The sequence below is a fragment of the Caretta caretta genome, chromosome 22 (genome assembly GCF_965140235.1).
Source record: "Caretta caretta isolate rCarCar2 chromosome 22, rCarCar1.hap1, whole genome shotgun sequence".
NCBI classification, from domain to species: domain Eukaryota; kingdom Metazoa; phylum Chordata; order Testudines; family Cheloniidae; genus Caretta; species Caretta caretta.
This window is the reverse complement of record NC_134227.1, coordinates 14,819,959-14,835,602: the sequence shown is the minus strand read 5'-3', so window position 1 is coordinate 14,835,602 and position 15,644 is coordinate 14,819,959. Positions and strand designations below refer to the sequence as shown.

The following is a 15,644-nucleotide window of genomic DNA, read 5'->3' as shown; positions in this document are numbered from 1 at the left end:
ACTATAAACATTGGCCCTGATTTAAGAAGCTATAGTTTGGAGTTCATCTCCACTCTCTCAAATGTAGCTGCCACAGAGATGGAACAGAGCATAACCAAACCCACTACACAACAAGCGTCGCACTGGAATTGTAAAAATTCATAAAAGGGCAATACAAATTATTAGGGGTATGGAACGGCTGCCATATGAGGAGAGGTTAATAAGACTGGGACTTTTCAGCTTGAAAATTAATAGGCAGTAGGTTTAAAACAAACAAAAAGAAGTATTTTTTCCACACAATTCACAGTCAACCTGTGGAACTCCTTGCCAGAGCATGTTGTGAAGGCCAAGACTATAACAGGGTTCAAAAAAGAACTAGATACATTCATGGAGGATAGGTCCATCAGTGGCTATTGGCCAGAATGGGCAAGGATGGGTGTCCGTAGCCTCTGCTTGCCAGAAGCTGGGAATGGGCAACAGGGGATGGATCACTTGATGATGACCTGTTCTGTTCATTGCCTCTAGGGCACCTGGCATGGGCCACTGTCGGAAGACAGGATGCTGGGCTAGATGGACCTTTGGTCTGACCCAGTATGGCCGTTCTTATGTTCTTATGTACAGAGTATGAAGACTGCCTGACTCAAATGCACCTGCAGGGAGAAATTTAGGTTGGCAAAATGCACTTAGCGTGTAAGTGTTGTTTTTTTCACCCCTCTCTCATCTTACATTGTGGTTGGGGGCTCGGCAGGAAGTGTGTGGAGGTGGGTGTCTTCTTTATAGGTTTGCTTTTGCTAAACATGAACGAGGAAAAGGGAGTTCTTCCATTTTTCTACATATGGTCTGATCAAGTTTCACTCTGTAGGAGATTCTTCATTACCCACCTACAATCACACCACTGTTGAGAGAGAAGATACCCCTAACTCATGCAATTTTTCTCAGATCCTAGTTCTCCAATGATCTCTAGGCATGCTGCATTTCTACAGAATAATAATACATAGTAACCATTGTCCATGAACAACAACAATAATAATTTCTATCAAAGTAGCATACCGGAGTCCTCAATTAGGATCATACCCCTGTTGTGCTAGAAAGAGCTTGTAATCTAACCATGTATGGTGAGTCACATGATGCCCTGTGCTCAAGCAGTGAGGGATAAGAAGTCGTTGTGTTGTTCCCAGATAAGAGGTTTCTTCTCACCCATTCCCTCACCCCAAGGATGCCCTTCTCCAGTTTAATGACACTTGCAGACTGAACAAGGCTCAGTGGGAGGACAATTCCTAGCCAGTAAGACCTGGGGGCCCCGGGGCACAAGGTAAGACACAGTCCATCACACTGAGCATTAAACCACCAGCTCAGCTCCCTCAGTGCCCGCGGGCACACTGCAGACACAATAACTAAGGGCATCTCTACATCGGAAATTTCCTGGAATAGCTATTCCAGTTTAACTCTTCATGTGAACGCTCTTCTTCTGGAATAATTCAGGGTAACCTAACCCAGAAAAAAGACAGAATAAAAGCATTTACATGGAGAGTTAATCTGGAGTTAATCAACTCTACTTTAAATCAAGAATCATTTCCCCATGTAGATGAGCCCAAAATAAAGGACACGGGATAAGAAGCCAGACTGCCGTTCTCCTAGAGATATACAGGATTTGTCCCCAGTTCACCCGCCACAGTCGAAATTATGCCTAGTGGATGGATGCTGCTTTGTAGGGCTTTTTATAGACATTCAGAAGCTATTGAATAATGTTCCTGGCTGTCTTGTCTGACAGCCACGTGTTTGAAGAAGTGCAGCGGAATTAACATCTGTTCTCAGCAAGCCAGGTGCACGGCTGGAAAAAAACAAGTCCCGACAAAACACAGGCCACTTGGAATAGCCAAGCAGTATTTCACGTGCGATAGCTGCTCTAATAGCATCTGCCATACAGAAGCCTGACAGTGAAAGAAAGGAAGCCTGACTGAGAACGTGTGATTAAAAAAGAAGCAGAGGATCAACAGTGCTGATTCAGTTAGCAGCCACTAATTGGCTGTGCACTTTCCTATTCCTTAGTATGGTCCCTCCATCAGGCACCTGACCTAGATACATCTTCCTGGGAGGAGGTTTCTTCTGAATGAAGCCCTCTTTCAACCCTAACCCTGGATTCGCCAACCTGGGAGAGTGAGGGTGCAGAAAGCAGAAACACACGTCTCGCTGGACTTTCCGGTATATGGTCAGCAACAAAGACACATTAAATAGTAATCATGTGCGGTACTCCAACCACTGCCATTTTCAGGCTTAAAGCACTTTGTAGTTATTAACTAATTAAGCCTTTGAAGATCCTTCTGAGGTTGGTGTTCTTACCCCAGATCTACAGATGAGGAAACTGAAGTGCAGAGAGGCAAAGTGGCTTCCCTGAAGGAAATAGGTGGCAGAGCTGGGAACAGAACCTAACATGAAAATCCCTGGGCCAAATGGGCAAATGGAGACTGAATTCCCCTGCCCAGCTTTGAGGGTAGTGGTTCCTCTAGACTTTCAGTAGGTAAGATCCCTTCCTCCTTGCTCGGCCCATGATACGGACTCATCTTCTTGGGCCTACTGGGGACTTTTTCTTAAGCCCTCACTTGCGTTTAACCTCATGGGACATAGAGAATAAACACCTCCCTTACGCCAACTAGAACAGGTCTGCCACAACTGGAGGGTGATACCATTTTTGCTACACCTAGATTTCGTCTGCTTGTTCAGGTTTGCCAAGAAAGAGCCAGAGAATACACACACCTGAACACAAGCATGCCCCTCCTCACCTGCACACGCACACAGAGTAAATGAAGGACGCTGGGGCAGGTGTGGGTGTACCCCATAGGGGTGCTCTGCAACGGGCAAACCCTCCGCCCTTTCAGACCTCTGGTGGGGACTCACGCACTGACGGGATATAAATGTTGAATGCTACCAAAAGCAGCACCACGTACCGTGTCGGGGTTGCTATGGCAACCCACCCAGATACTGCAGCACAGGAAAAAAGATGGATGCTTCTGTGTCAGCATATTAAGGTCAGGAGATAAAAATAAATTCAGCTTAGCTGCCCCCCAGCAAACTCCCTTCTTCATAATGCCCCTTGGGCCAGGATATGAAAGGAGCAGTGCAAAGCCTGCATGGCTTGCTACTGTGTAATGTCTGTCCAAGCAATGCTCCCTCACCCTCACAACAATCACATTAATTTGCTTAGACTGAACTGTTATCCTCATTCGGCTGACAAACATCAGAAGGCTCCTTCCCTGAACAGCTACTCCTGGCTGCCAGGAGACAACACAGACCCAAACCCGTCACCAACTGCTCACAGTCAATCATTCCAACATCAAGGCCACTGGAACAGCGCAATGGTCAAATAGCAAGAGGTGATGGCAGTGCTATCTCCTGACGTGTAATTAATGCTGGGGAGAATGAACTGGAAGGAAGAGGATCAGATCCCCCAGGTACACATATACACCATTGCTCTTAGAGAGGAGTCTATAATTGGGCTGGAAGCAGGAAGGCTCTATAGAAATGGAATAGGGCCGGTGAGCGTTATTTTCAAAAGCTAAAGGATTTAATAGGGAATGGCATCCTTTCTAGGGTCTTTTAAAAAGCACAGTATAGGATTCTATAGCAGGGATTTAATTCTCCAGTAGTTTCTGTCAGACGATTTGAAGTTTAAATTAAATCTATAGGTTTTTTTCATTCACAAGGTTTTAGATGCCTTCTCCACACCCAGCCAAAGCTATATCCTCACCACACACCCTCCTACATACAGGGCTCCAGCTGTATTCTTCAGGCATGTACATATTACTAAGCCTACATCTCCATCACTAATAAGTGCCACTGCACAGTGCTATTCCTTCATTCTCCACGCACACACAGCTATAGCGCCGTCTCTATCAAATCCATGTACCCCACCCTGTACTGGCTTTCTCTGTGCTCTCCATATAGGTACATATACCCTGGTTTGTCTCTCCCGCACATTTGCTCATCTCTGCACGGGGTGTATCTGCGTATTCTGTACATCTATCCACCCAGGGCTCTCTCTCCATCACATACAGCTACAAACTATACAGGGCTTCACCAGCATTCTCCACACGCATTTATATACGCTGGACTCTATCTCCATACTCAACACGAAGCTAACTGCATTTTCCAGACATAAACACACCCAGAACTACCCTCCATCACACACAGATTCTGCATCTCTCTGTTCTCGATACACTCCCTGAGCAGCACCCTGATTGTAGATTATGCTGCCTTACTTTGCAGACCAGCCAGCTCTACAGGGGCATCCAACTAGTGTCATCCCTTTAAAGCCAGCTGGTCCTTTTTAAAATGCAGAATACCTGCTTTCTGGATCCCTTAGGACGCATAAGGAAAAGCGCCTGTGCCATCCTTGCCTGCCAGAGGAAACACAGCCCCAGGGCTGCATCCATTCACAGCTGGCACTGTTTTGCTTTCAGGACTGAATCCACTTAGGGCTGGATATTGTACAATCCTCCCCTATGTGAGCAACAGGAAACTTTTCTGGCAAACAACAGTCCATCCGTTCTGTGTGTCTTTAACAATGTTCATAATGGCACGCCCCTTGTGATACAGGGATCCCCGAACTTAGAAAAGAATCGCACACAGCTAAGGATGATCGTGGTTCAGCTTTTCAAATCAGTCTGGTGGATTTAGACACATTAAAATGGGAAATGAATTTATATCCCTAAGGACTGCTTTGAAAATCTTCACCCAGTCGTCTGGAACAGAAGCTTTCTCAATGGCATTCAGGAAATCATCTCATCCCAGCACCTCTGATAGCATCCAGTGGCTTTCACCTGAATTGCCGCTTTACACTTTTACCCAGGCCAGCGTCTTTTACCATCTGTGGCACCTCGCTTGCAAGTGCATTATGTTTCATGTTGCTCCATGTAGGAAGGTGCCACCCTGAAAAATAGCAAGACCTGGTATTGCCCTAGAAAGGTTGTAGGCATCATTCTCCAGGACACAAAAGCTGCCAAGAGGAAAGGTGCACTCATGCATGTCAGTGAGACCTCAGAGGCCCTAAATACAATCGGCAGTCTAATAAGCTGGTGCCTTCCATAGGGACATGCAAAGGGCAGGTCAGTTATGATCATGTAAGGTTAACATCTTTCAGGCCTCTCATCCCTTCATTTACCCTTTGATAGTGGGTGACAAGCTATTAGCATGTCCGAGCTCTATGCACATTCATTCATACTTGCTCATTTGATTTTTGTGCTGTTACTATTGGAGAAAAACACCAATGAATCAACAGCTTCAAAAATTATTTTCGCAGCACAGGGTCTGTATTTCCATACAAAAAAGCTTGGCCAGCAATAGTTGAATATTCCTTACCTTGCACTGGATGGGGCGTATGGGATGTTGCATACTTTCTTTAGTTGTGTACAATGACAGAATTTTCTTGCAGATCCCAAAGAATTGATGCATACCTCACGAAACTCATTCACAAGAGTCTGAAAGTGTCACTGGTCAATCACATATAGGATTGGTTCATCCTGAGTAAGTCTGGTTGCAATTCTATCTACTGTCTCACGGGCCACTCCCTGGAAGGAGGAATTTATCTTCCATCTGAAAGGATAAATATATAGAACATCAGGCAGGATGCAAGAGCTTGTTTGGAGCAAGCAAATGTTTCCTTCTGCAAACTAGGAAAACCTCTGGGACAAATTCACAGGTCATAAATAAGGTGGTGTAAATTACACATCATTCATGAGTTTAAGGGAGTCTAAATTGTGTAGTTTACAGAACAAAAGGCATGGAATAGAAAGAGGCACAGGAGAGATAAGTTAAACTACCGCCTCCCTACACTTTACCCTGCATGTTCTTGTGGCCCACTGACATGTAATTATGCCATCTTAGACCCCTTTATGTTCTCTTTTGCTCACTTAGGGCTTGATCTTGCTCTCACTGTAGCTGACAGGAGCTTTGCAGGAACACAGGATGGGATTTAAAAAAAAAGCGAGTTATATGTGCCAAACACTCACTGATTTTCGATGGGAGCTGGATACCTAACTCTCTTAGGCTCCTGTAATGGAGCTGCATTGGACAGGAAAGGGTTAACCCTACATTGTGGGCTGAGGAAGCCACGCCCCCTCAACTCTCCTGGGCATGCACCAGTATAAAAGGGAGCAGCTCAGCTCAGTTAGAACTGATTGCTGGAGAGAAAGGATGCATACTGCTGCTGCTAGTTCCAGGTAAGGATAAGCCAAAGTTCTGGCAGAGGTCAGGGTACCCATGGAGGCCTTGCAGAGTTTGGAGTTGCTGGGTACAGTGCAGACTGGGGAACCTGGAGGCAGCAGAGATGCCCAGACTGTGGCAATGGGAACAATGGTAGGAAGCAGCCCAGAGGAATTAGATCATGAATTGGAATTTTGAGCCAGTGTGCTTTGGCTGCCCCCTTGATGATTCAGTGGCACGTGGAAAGGGAGGGCCTGGGCTGCTGCCACCACCGCCTGTTTTGTGTGTGTGGTGGCCCCCTTCCCTGACTGAGGCCACTTGGCCCCTAGGCCCTATAACCCTGCTGATGGGGCAGATCTGTTGACTGACCCCTAGGTCCTACTGTCTTGCTAATAGGGGTAAGTATATTGACTTTCTCTAGAGACATAAACATAGGCTACTTATGCCCTGTTCCTACACCCTAAGGGGGATGGGGTCCACCAACCTTGTCACAGCTTCTCTGAAAATACCAGATAGAGCAGTGGCTCTTAAACTTTTGTACTGGTGACCCCTTTTACACTGCAAGACTTTGAGTGTGACCTCTTATAAATTTATAAACCCTGGTTAATATATTTAACACAATTATAAATGCTGGAGGCAAAATGGGATTTGGGGTAGAGGCTGACTGACTCCCTGGGGGTCCTGACCCCCTGAGAGAGCCTTTTACTCTTTGTCTACTTAATGACTTGTAACTTCCTCTTCCATATGCACTGTCTCTGAATGGAGTCCCCTTGCTGACCCCAGACCCACCAATCAATACTAGTTTAAAAAATCCCTCCAGTCTCAGCAGGACTGCTGGGGATTCGGCAAGTGGCACTCTTCCCTGTCTGTCAAAGCTGAATACTGATGCAATAGTCTAGGATGGCATTTGCATACATAATAGGCTGCTGGAGGTGCAGTCTTTTGCATGAGGTAAATTCAGGGTCCTCCTAACCACCTTCTCTCCATTAGAGATCCCATGGCTAGAGAAACGGTCTCTGTTTCCTTGTATTCCCCGTGTCTGTCTCCTCCTGTTGTCTCTTCTCTGATACTTAGAGCATACAATTTTGGGGACAGGGAATCTTTATTTATTTTTCTGTTCAGTGCCTAGCACAGTAAGGTCCTGGGCTCAAGACTGCAGCATTTAGGAGCTGCAAATTCAAATTATAAATAAAACAATGAAAAAAAACTAGACTGGAACTTAGGAGACCTGGGTTCAATTCCCAGTTCTGCCACTAGTTTGCAGGATGACCTTAGACAAGTCAGTTCCTTGCCCTGTCAGTCTTCCATCTGTAATATACACTAAATGATAGAGAGCTCCTTTGTAAAGCTCTTTGAGATCTATGGATGATAGAATCTAAGTATTCTTATTACTATATTCCAGGTTGATTCATTTCACTCTACCTAATTAAATTCTCCCAGCAGGTGGAAATGGATACAGTATTCCCCACATACTAGTGAACCATCGTGTAGCATTCTTTAGCATTTTAAGCAGCTGCCAGAATCCATCCCCTGATATGACTATCACTGTGGTATTGAAGGGGTGATAGGTAATCCCTATCTGTCTAGTTTAGTACAGTGCTTTGGGGTGAAAGATGCTTTATAAATTTAAGATCTTGATGATATTACTTGAGCTAGCCTCATTGCAACTTCACTTAAAAGAAAACACAAACAAATGTATCATAAAAGCAAAACACAACCCAAAAACCACCAAACGTTGCACTGACATTCACCACAAATGCTGATGCAATGACTGACTCTTTGGCTTATGCCAGATGAGGGAGGGACAGGATCAGAGCTTTATGTAAGTCTGTTTTCCCCAGTTAGTCTTTTTGGTGTCTGTGCAGTAATGCTATCCCAAATACCCTGCACCCTTTATTGCCTTCACCAACCTCATCCCTCTAGATCTGAGGGTATGTCTACACTGCAATTAATCATGCCATGACTGGCTTGTGAGAGGTGAATTGGGCGCTCAGAGCTTGGGGTTTAATTGCAGTGTAGATTTTCATGCTTCAGGATGAAGCTTAAGCTCTGGGATCCCATGATGGGAGAGGGTCCCAGAGCTCAGGTGAACCTGAGTCAGCTGATACAGGCCAGCAGTCGGTGTTTAACTGCACTGAGACTTGCCCTTCATGTCACAAACTCCCTAAACGAGCCATCCTCCGCTCGCTAGATAGAGCAGTGGCTCTTAAACTTTTGTACTGGTGACCCCTTTTACACTAAAAGAAAAGGAGGACTTGTGGCACCTTAGAGACTAACCAATTTATTTGAGCATGAGCTTTCGTGAGCTACAGCTCAGAAGTGAGCTACAGCTCACGAAAGCACATGCTCAAATAAATTGGTTAGTCTCTAAGGTGCCACAAGTACTCCTTTTCTTTTTGCAAATACAGACTAACACGGCTGTTACTCTGAACCCTTTTACACTGCAAGACTTTGAGTGTGACCCCTTATAAATTTATAAACCCTGGTTAATATATTTAACACAATTATAGAAATAGAAAGTCTAGAAATAAAAGGTGAGTGGCAGATGGCTCATTCAGAGAATTTGCAAAGTGAGAAGGGAAAGGAGTCGGAGAAGACAAGACAGTAGGGAGGAGTGACATTGGCCTGGAGAAAAGCAGGGAAAGAAGATTACAAGTAACAAGTGAGGAGGAGAAGGGGAAGAGTGGGAGGTGGGAAGAGACAGAGCAGGATAAGCACCAGAGATCATGGTTTTCACTTTTGGGGGGAGCCACTGCTGGAGGTGCTCATTGGGAGCTGGACCCAAGCCCAGAGGAGAATCCCAAACCAGTGTAATCCTCCTCCCCCTCCACCTCAAAGGAGTCCTTCAGAACTGAATGAAGCCTGGCATATCTCCACTGGGGAGCAGCAGAGAACAGTGCAAAAGCTTTAGCATAACTACAGACCAGGGTGTGTACTGGGATTGCTTTCAATCCAAGTATACACAGAGCAGCAGGGATACAGGTTGGTGTTAGAGGGGGACCTGTCTCTGGTCTCAAGGATGCTTGAGAATCTAGCAGTTCCAATAAGTCTTCAGAAAGGGTTAAACTGCTGAAGTGTGTATACCCTGGTAGTATAACTGGTCAGAAAACTACAATTTTTCCTGGGGAATTTTTTCCCTTCAACTTCAAATCTTTCTATTTAATGCTCCCAAAATTGTAGATTTTAATTCCTCCCATTTTCTTCCCCCTCCACTGGATAAAGAAGGAATAAGGTAAATGGTGGTGGGAGGAATCAACCATTTTTTTCACTCCTCACCTTGCTTAATGAAAACTAAATGTCCCCCTGCCTTCCAGCTTATGTCATTGCAAAGTGGTGAAAATTGGAAGGAAATAAAAAATTTCAATATTGACTTTTTTGCAAAATTTTTCCTAATGTTTTCCTTTTCGTTAAGTGTGCATTGCAATGGGTTTTTTGAGCAGGCCTACCCATTATTAAATGGGAGGGGGGGCATCTCGTGAATCTAGCAGCATGGCAAGGGAGTAGGTGGGAGGAAGTGGCACTCTGGAATTCTAGGCTAGAGGAAGGACAGTCCAGTCATTAGGGCGTTACCTATGACTTGGGAAACCTGTGTTCAAGTCTCTGTTCTCACAGATGGCCATCAGGCAAGTCACTGAGTGTATGTCTACACCACAAGTAAGCTTGGGGTTCAAAGCTAATGGGAGTTTTGAGTATGGACTGGTTTGCAGCACTGGGCATCAGTCAGTGCCCAACACCAAAAGGTGCTGCATGCCCTCAACTCCCATTGACTTCACTGGGAGTGCAAGGTGCACAGCCCTTTCAGGATAAGAGCCCCTAGTCAGCAGGGGTAAGAGGAAAAATATTAATAAACAGGGAGTAAGAACAGAGGGATGCAGAAGGGTCAGGTGGTGCTAGACTTGTCTGGAAGGGAATGCTTGAGAAATTAACGCTGGTCTACTTTTGCATGGTATTATGTAATAAGCCTTGGAGGACAAGAGGGGTGTTAAAATACCTATGTCCCCTCTTAACAAGGTAACTATGCCCTTGGCACCAGGCAGGACTCTTCCTTCACCACTTGGAAAGGAAGTGTTTGGCCACATAAAAGCACATTATAATCACCATCCGCATACTGATCTCTGGCCTGGTTCTTCCTTATGAGAGACTGTTTGGTTCATATGGATTATGTAAGAGTGTGGTTATGACATCGGGAACCACCATAGCATCCTGGGTCCTGGATCCATGGAGCTGGTCTCCCCATGCCGAGAATTTCCACTCTTGGACAGCCGAGGAAGAAACCCAGGCATGCAAACCCCAGCCATGCACCCTGCTTCTCTCTAATTGGGGCTCTTTTATTTGCACTGCACCATTTCTTGTGAGCACTCCCTGTCCTCTTTTAAAACTTTATTTACACAGCATGGCACAGTTTAAAACCTTCCTGGTTTTGGCCCATAGCTGACACTGGCCTCTGCCCACTCCTCCCCACTCCTGTCCCTTCTATCTGCACTCCTCCTTCCCCTCCCCAGAGCCTTCCTCTTTGAATCCCCCACCTCATCTTCCCTTTCCGTCACTGTCACTCCCCACTCATTGTATTACTCCACCCAACACCTGCCCCTTCTGCCCCCTCACTGTAACTAGCCTGCACAGAGAGCCATTGCACCTTTACTGCTTTTAAACATTATTCATCTTGCCCTTTCAATTGCCCCTTTTCTTACTGTGCCCCATTGCTGCCTCTGACAGGCACTTGGATGTTTGTCTCCAGCATAGTATATGCACAAAGCATGTTACACTGTGAGCAGAGGATGTTACATAAATAGATTCCTTGCATACAGTCACAAAAGACAGTGAGTCATTACTTTAAAAGAAGTAGCACTATATAAAACATTGGCTATAATTAAGCAACATGAGGCTTGCCAAAGAGTGGTTGATTAATGGCTAATATCAACTGCAGGGCTCTGTACCTGCTTGAAGTCATTCAGTTAAAACAAATTTAAAAGGTCTATGGGGCTGGACAAGGTAGGAAGCAGGGGAAACAGTCTCATGGCAGGTTAGTGGAACATCAGCCAAAAGAAAACAGGAGGGAGTATGAGGTGGCTCAGGGAACTGGTAATAGGTTGTAGTCACCTGTGTGAAGGTGAACAGTATCTAGGTCACCAGTTTGGGGCAGGGATTAACTAAATTATTACCATCTGGGGGCCTGTGTGAAGGAAACTGGAGGGGAGCTGGGTATCTCACATCAGTATCACATACTGATCATCAACTTTATCACTAATAGACTTTTTTGGCAGTGTCAGCAGAGATGCTATGGACTGAGTAGGGATGCAAAGGGGATCTCTGCCCCCCTCAGTCCCAGAAGTAGACCCTCCAAGATGAAGGTTAAGGTACACTGGTGGGACAATTAAGGGAAATCTTTCCCCTGCTAAACACATGTTGTGCAGAAACAGAACTTCAAGCCTATATTTCCAGCAGATCATTCTCACTGGTGGTTCTTATTTAGGGTGTGTATGTTGCAATCAGTGTGATTTGCAGCTCATGTAGACATACCTGTGCCAACTGTAATCTAGGCAGCTTGCTAAAAATAGCATTGAAGATGCATTGTCTTGTACTTCAGTGCAGACTAGCAAAGTGAATATGTACCTGGGGGACCAGGTGGGCTCATACAGGCCACACAGAGGCCCACACTGCTGCATCGTCACTGATATTTTTAGCAGTCTAGTGAAATTAAAGCTAATGAGGGTATGCCTACCAAAGCTCCCATCACACCCCCAACTGCAGTGTAGACATAGCCTTAGAGTGAGTATATTCAGTCTCAATCAGATTTGGGGGGAAGTGGCAGAAGTTTGATCTGCAGGCAGTTTCATTACATTTGTTTGTAATTTGTGGGCTGAATTTGGTGGTGGTTTTATGTTTTTGTATAAAAACAACTATTTAGACTGATTACTTAAGGGCCCTGACTATCTTATTATTCTGTGTACAGCACCTAGCACAATGGGGTCCTGGTCCATAAGAGCTCTTAGATGCTATGGTAATACAAGTAGTAAATGTACTGAATTTTGGGAATTGAGTTGTACTATTATTATATCCTGGTAAAGCAATACCATTCTATTAGACATGCTGCATGTGTATTTGCTACAGACCTATATCTCTCTGTACAAATATGTACACAGTTAAATACCCACATGATCATGAATACCTAGTAAAAATGAGGTGAGAGGTCAAATCTGTGACCTTATTAAACCTGAAGAGAAAATTACCATTCCAGTGGCACAAGGTGTGACTGTCAACTCCCACCAGTTTAAAGGAGTTAATATCCAATCATTCATGCAGTCAGAATGCTCAGATTATATGCATGCACTTGCTACTTCCTCATAGCAAGAGGAAAATAAGCAATCATTGACTAAAATTACTTTTGACAGTATTTAAAGAACAAGCATGATGAAGACTTGAAAACATAAGAGACCTGAAGCACAGCTGCCAAATTACTCCTGCTAGTACCAAGAATGAGGCTGGGGAAGGGAGCACTTAAGTAGAGCTAGTTGGATTTTTTCCAATTTAATTTCCCTGTGGAAAATTTCAATGAAAACACAAATTTTCCATTTCAATGTTTTCTTAAAAAAATAAAATAAAATAATCCCACACTAAATCAAAGTGAATTTTTTTACAAGACACATTTTTCTGCAGAAACTTTTGTTTAGTCAATCCTATTTTTCCATCAAACAGTTGTGACAGAAATTTTCAACCAGCCCTATTCCATGTGCTCCATCTGAAAATCAGGGTTATACCCATGTCTCCTTGTACATGACTATTCTCAGTCCACACCCTGTCCCTTTCACACCAGGCTGTTAAGAGCAAGGGGAGGGGTGTTCTGTGGGAATTTTGATGGCCCGGTATTCAGGACAACACCCACGGCTCTTACCATACTCTTACCACCTCCTACATCTGTTCTGATATACACCCCAAAAGGATTTACAGCACTAAGATATAATCAGGTTTCCTGGGTGTATTTTAAGAGCAGTGTGTTCTATTAATAGCCTTCTCCCTGCATGCCATAGACAGCAATCGCCCTGCTCCAGTCTGAGAATGGGGACTGAGCCATAAGAATGGCCATACTGGGTCAGACCAAAGGTCCATCCAGCCCAGTATCCTGTCGGCTAACAGTGACCAATGCCAGGTGCCCCAGAGGGACCTAACAGGTAAAGATCTAGTGATCTGTCTCCTGCCATCCATCTCCACCCTCTGCCAAACAGAGGCTAGGTACACCATTCCTTACCCATCCTGGCTAATAGCCATTAATGGACTTAACCTCCATGAATTTATCCTGTTCTTTTAAACCCCATTATACTGATACCAAAAGAGAAGCATCTTTCACAGAACTGAACATCTTACATAAGTAAGGTGGAATTCACAAACTCCTAACAGCATGTTTTGAGGCAAAAATCAGTGGGATTTCACACATCCCCAGTAAAAATGTGAAATTCAATTCAACTTACTTGGAGATTCACCATTTCTGGCAATAAAAACAGCTTTCCCTGTCCCTTCAAAATGAGACCCTTCTGGCAGCAGAAACAGGCTTGCATTTTTACCTGTGGAATCAGTTCATTAGTTTTACTTGCATTAGGAATTTTATTTTCTTACAAATTCCTAATAAAATAGCACACATTATTAAAGATCCAAACCACAACAGCATGCAACAGGAGTACTGTGGTTTTGGACCATTACTGTAGTTTAATGTGCTTTGAATATATAGACACTATAAAGTAGTATTGATAAACTGTCACCTTATTTATAAAGTCAGTAATTTGCATCTGAGGAACTCGGTGCCTTGCAACCATTTAGGGTCACATTTTTGCACTCGTATGTCCATGCAACTCCCCATAGCTTCAATGGGAAATGAATACACTTATCTGAGGGTAGAATTTGGCCTTAATTATGCCTTGTAACACCTTCTCCCCCACCTCCAACAGGATTTTATAGAGGGAAAACTGAAGTATGGAGAAACAGCAATTTGCACAGAGTAACTGTGGCTAAAATGGGAGCTCCACCTCACAAACCTGTTTCCTGTTCTGTTTGGTTATGCCACCTCCACCTTGCCAATGAACCCCATGAAGTCACTGTCTAATGACAGCATGCTGGTTTCTTTAGCAATGTCATTCACTGTCATCCTCCTTCCACACAACCTATCTCAGAGCAAAACCTTCTAATCTCATTCAACTGAAAAGCTTATTGGTCCCTTTTTCTCCATCATACCAAGCTTTTGGAACATTTGTGAATTCCTTTCATATGGCTTAATAGCCATAGTTGTGATAATTGGGCCTCACAAATTTACCCTAATTGTGAGCTTAGCTGTAAAAAGCGAGTAAGTTCCTAGGATGTCACAGTAACCTACAACAAATGTTGATGGGAAAAGGTATGAAAAGGGAGACAGACTGAATTAGTCCAGACAGAAAGGCCTCTTGATATAACTTAAGGCCTACATTAAGGTCATGCTTGGTAAGGAAAAGTGGAACCAGAAATCAGTGAACCCAACTGGTGTCAAACTAGGCCTAATTGGTAGACAAAACCAGAGGATGATCTGTTTCACCCATCACCCTCTTTTTAGGGTCCTTGAAGAAAGTTTAGGGAAGAAAAATGGGCTACTGGAGCAAGCTTCACCATCATGGCTGTCACCCCCACCATCTCCTGGGACCCCAAGCCTGTGTCATGCTCATCCTGATCGGACTGGAGAGTGACCCAGATGACATTGCTGCCTCTACTGACTTCAGCTGAATCCCAACCACAACCCATGATGAAACAGGACTGGACTTCAATAGCAGCAGCTCCAGGTCATCTCAGCAACTTTTCCCCAGGAGGACAGTTTTTACCATCTTAGATATCATCTACCAGACTGTAAAACAAGGCTTTTTCCTTCTAAAATCTCTCTCCAGCTAAAGGGAACAAGGGATGTTTAAAATGCAAGCTTTATTTAATACTTGACATTTCAAATGTTTTAACTGTTTCCCTTTTCTTTATCTTTATTAAAAAGTTAAAGATTTTTTTATGGTGTTTGCTGTGGTACTAAGCAGGCTGATGTCTCTGTATACAAAACCCCAGACCTCCTTTAACACTGTTTAATGTTGGACAGTGACTGGATTGTGCCATCATCTTTTAGCCCATATATTTCATCTAAACTAATACAACAGATGTCCAGGTTTAGGTTAGGGATCCAGCTGATTGTTTCAGGTGACAATGAGTGGATGGCAGATATATGCTGGTGTGATATTTTAGGACACTGGCTGAAAATCTGACCAACTCAGGTAAAGAGCATCTCACTTCTGCACACAAGCAAGAAGCACTTCAGTGCATTAAAATACCATGTGCCTTTGTCTTAGTCTATGATAATAGCAGCATCCTCTTAAGCTAAATAAATTCCTAAACAATTGCAGGGTGCATACATGACAGCAACAGTGTGAATTCTGCTTGCCTTCCAATTATACTAAAGAGGAGAAGGAAAC

The 15,644-nt window shown here is 44.2% G+C and overlaps 1 long non-coding RNA gene across 1 annotated transcript; it reads left to right on the top strand.

The window, feature by feature from the left end:
• Positions 1-5,800: 5,800 nt before the first annotated feature.
• Positions 5,801-15,185, top strand: LOC125625323 (uncharacterized). The gene is made up of 2 exons (XR_007353512.2): positions 5,801-6,194; positions 14,753-15,185. It is a non-coding gene; the product is annotated as an uncharacterized LOC125625323 (long non-coding RNA).
• Positions 15,186-15,644: the final 459 nt, after the last annotated feature.